Below are 4527 nucleotides of genomic sequence, written 5' to 3' on the forward strand. Positions count from 1 at the left end.
AAACAATAAATTTTTCATCTTTTATAAATAAATCAGCCCAACAATACCGAAAAATGTCAGCCAAAAATTTCCAAAAAGCCGGTTTTCCAGCTTTGTCAGAAAAGGGCATCCCTGAAACTGATAAAATGTTTGATATTTATCTATAAATTCCATTTTTTAGCCTGCATCTTTTTCTTTTTGTGTGTGTGTGTTTTTTTTCTTAAAAGGATTTTACGGCACTTGCAACACATTAAGGTCATATCAGCAGCAGTAAAAATGGAAGAAAAGGGGATAATGAAAAAATTATAAAATTTCAATAAAACCACCAAAAATAAAGTATAGACCTGTAAATGAGCTCTATAAAAATTGACTGAAACTGAAACTCTTCATAATTCGTCGTAGCGGTAAAATCCAAAGAATCAAAATGAAAGGTAAACAGCAAGCTCACTTGAGCAAAGCAATGGCAGAAAACTAAATTGCGAGGGAATTAATTAGGCTACTTACAATTGTTCCTTGTAATTAGGTACCCAATCAGTGAAGAAACTTAGAAACGGTCAACCAGTTTGTTTACAACATGAGGTAATCGAGATGTGCTTGTAGCAATCATTTAACTTTCGATTTGAAGGTGTCTACATAACGAACATCCGGTGTTTCGAATTTTTCTTTCTCATACTTTTCCTGTCCTTCAAGTAAATGTGGTCAATTTTGGCTTAGACGAAACAGTGAAATTTATCGCTCGGCGGCTCAGTTAAAATTGGCTACGACAGGTTTCGAAAGTGAAATAATAATTTCACGAAGGCTGTGTGAAAATACACTGGGGTGTGTTCAGACACGGCAATTCTAAAAAGCGTCGCTTAGCCTTGGCAATATATATCCATCATTAATATAAACGGCCCATGAGCTATGCGTGGGGCTGTGGAACATTCCTAGTTAACTTTACAGTCAATCGACTACGATTCATGAATTCTTTCTTTATTCATTTCTTTCTTCCCTTTTTAAAAATATTTGAATTTGACGAATTGACTGATTTCAGTTAATTGACTGAGAATTTACAGGTCTAAAAGTAAGACAAATTGGAATGGTACAAATAATTTGTTTTGTTTGTTTTTAAGGGTTTTACGGCGCTTGCAACACATTTAGGTTATATCAGCACCAGTAAAAAGGAAGAAAATGGGATAGTAAAAAGTTCTAGAATTACAATTGAAGCATCCAAGAGAAAGTAAGACATAGGGGAACTGGGAACAAATAGGGATCAGATGTAGATTCCAAGAGCATATCACCAATGTACTTAGTTTGAGATCACCTATAAGTCTCATCCGGACACAAGAACAAAATCCAACAAAAAAGAACACACTCAAATGCTTACATTATACATTAAAAAATAACAAATATTCTAATACATAACAGAGAGATGATTTACAAGGGAAAAAATATCATCTCCCAAAACAATAACTATGCATTTGACTGTTTCCCTCCCTCCCAGCCAGGACTCCGACCAGGAAAAAAAAACTAAGTAATCTCATTCCAAGAAAAAAGACAGAAAGCATGTTGGAAAACAGATATAAGGGGATAGAAGACACAGTGTGTACCTCCCTGCCCGCTATGGGAGGTCAGGATCATATCATTGGGCACAATTTGAAATCACCTATAAGTCCATCCAGACAAAAGCAAAGGATCCCACAAAGACGGACACACTCAAATGCTATACATAATTAATTCACAACAATATAACTACACAACAGAGAGACGATTTACGAGGAGAAAAATATCATCTCCCCAAAACCATATAAACATTCGACTGTTTTCCTCCCAGCGTGGGACTCGAGTCAGGGCAAAGACAAAACCAAGTAATCTCATTCCAAAACAAAGACAGGAAGCAACTTGGATGACGGATATAGGAGAATAGAAGACACATAAGTGACCTCCCTACCGACTACAGGAGAAAGCTTCTTTCCATCAAATGGTATTTGTTTTTGTTTGTTTTTAAGGGTTTTACGGCGCTTGCAACACATTGTTGTTTGTTGTTTGTTTTTAAGGGTTTTACGGCGCTTGCAACACATTTAGGTTATATCAGCGCCAGTAAAAAGGAAGAAAATGGGATAGTAAAAAGTTCTAGAATTAGATTTGAAGCACCCAAGAGAAAGTAAGACAAAGGGGAACTGGGAACAAATAGGGATCAGATGTAGATTCCAAGAGCATACCACCCATGTACTTAGTTTGAGATCACCTATAAGTCTCATCCGGACACAAGAACAAAATCCGACAAAGAGGAACACACTCAAATGCTAACATTATACATTAAAAATAACACATATAATAATACATACCAGAGAGATGATTTACAAGGAAAAAAATATCATCTCCCAAAACAATAACTATGCATTCGACTGTTTCCCTCCCAGGCAGGACTCCGACCAGGGCCAGGAAAAAAACCAAGTAATCTCATTCCAAGACAAAGACAGAAAGCATGTTGGAAAACAGACATAAGGGGATAGAAGACACAGTATGTACCTGTGTTGAGGTCATATCAGCGCCAGTAAAAAGGAAGAAAACGGGATAGTAAAAAGTTCTAGAATTACAATTAAAGCACAAAAGAAAAGGTAAGACAAAGGGGAATGGGTTCAAATAGGGAACAGGTGTAGATTCCAAGAGCATACAGTCAAAGTACTCAGTTTGAGATCACCTAAAAGTCTTATCCAGACACAAGCACATGTCCCAACTAAGAGGAATACACTCAAATGTTTACCAGTCATATAATATAATATACCATGTAAACTTAACATAATACAATGCATAACAGAGAGATGATTTACAAGGAAAAAAATATCATCTCCCAAAACAATAACTATATATTCGACGGTTTCCCTCCCAGCCAAGGAACTCCGGCAAGGATCAGGACAAAACTAAGTAATCTCATTCCAAGACAATGACAGGAAACAATTGGAAAATGCGTATGGGGGGATAGAAGACACAGCATGTACCTCCCTGCCCACTATGGGAGGTCAGGATCCCCACCCAGAAAATGGGATAGTAAAAAGTTCTAGAATTACAATTAAAGCACCCAAGAAAAAGTAAGACATAGGGGAACTGGGAACAAATAGGGATCAGATGTAGATTCCAAGAGCATACCACCAAAGTACTTAGTTTGAGATCACCTATAAGTCTCATCGGGACACAAGCACAAAATCCAACAAAGAGGAATACACTCAAATGCTTACAATATACATTGAAAATAACAAATATAATAATACATAACAGAGAGATGATTTACAAGGAAAAAAATATCATCTCCCAAAACAATAACTATGCATTTGACTGTTTCCCTCCCAGATAGGACTCCGGCCAGGGCCAAGACAAAACCAAGTAATCCCATTACAAGACAAAGACAGAAAGCATGTTGGAAAAGTTATAAGTGGATAGAAGACACAGTATGTACCCCCCCTGTAAATATGTGCACCTAAGGTGGGAAGATTATATAATATTTATGAACAACAAGTGAATCAAAAGGAACATAATAATATGTTAACCATCAAATCAATCTGGTATTATGTTGGAATGAACTGCTCAGTACAGAAAATTGAGTTTGCAGCCAACATTATCGGAGTAAGGAAATTTAAGCTTTTTAAAGTTTGCCTGTTAGTTTGTGTTTAAGGGTTTTACAGAGTTTGTTTTTAAGGGTTTTACAGAGCTTGCGACACATTTAGGACATTTTAGCACCAGTTAAAAAAAAAAAAGATGAAATTGGGTTGGTCAAAAATTCTAGATTTACACATTAAAAAGCACATGAGAAAAGGTGAGACAAAAGAAAGGGAATGGCTCAAATAGGTATTAGATATAGATTCCTAAAGCACACTGTCTGTTTTATAAACCTAAATACAGGCAATTTGTCATTACCCAAACTCAAATCAATTAACTGCTATTAAAATCGAATTTTTAAGCTCCAGGTTGACCCCGACATAGTACCGTTTAGATACGACTGGTCACACTGAAAGAAAATATTACATAGATTATAATGTAATAATACAGTCCAAGCCGGTTTATTGGGAAGGCTTGGTTCCCGTCAAATTGTCCCAATTAAGAGACATCCCAATTTAGCGGTGGACATGAAATTGTGCAATTTTTCAGACTTATCATAGTCTACATAATAATCAGGGAGACATGTTTGACGTTTAAAATTTGGCACACACACAATCACTCACTCATACTCCACACACGTATGCTTAACACATTAACTAATACTAATACATTTAAGGCGATATATCATAAAAAGTGATGGCAGCTTTTGTTTCCGCTTAATACAAACATAACGCAAAAGAATTTTATCAACAAATGCGAGAGTTAATGTCCATTTTGTTTGAGATTTCTGTGTCAGCATCCGATATTGTTCGAGATTTTTGTGTTGTTGGTACAATGAAAATAGGAGGAGAATTTACATTTGTTCGAGATTTACGTGATTTCGAGATTTACTTGTTCAAGATTCTTGTGCTGCACTGTACATAAATAAATATATATCAGGTAATTTACTTTGTACATTATTGCAGCAGTACA

This window comes from Berghia stephanieae, chromosome 10, assembly GCF_034508935.2.
Source record: "Berghia stephanieae isolate SIO BIC M18660-M18661 chromosome 10, UCSD_Bste_1.3, whole genome shotgun sequence".
NCBI lineage: Eukaryota > Metazoa > Mollusca > Gastropoda > Nudibranchia > Aeolidiidae > Berghia > Berghia stephanieae.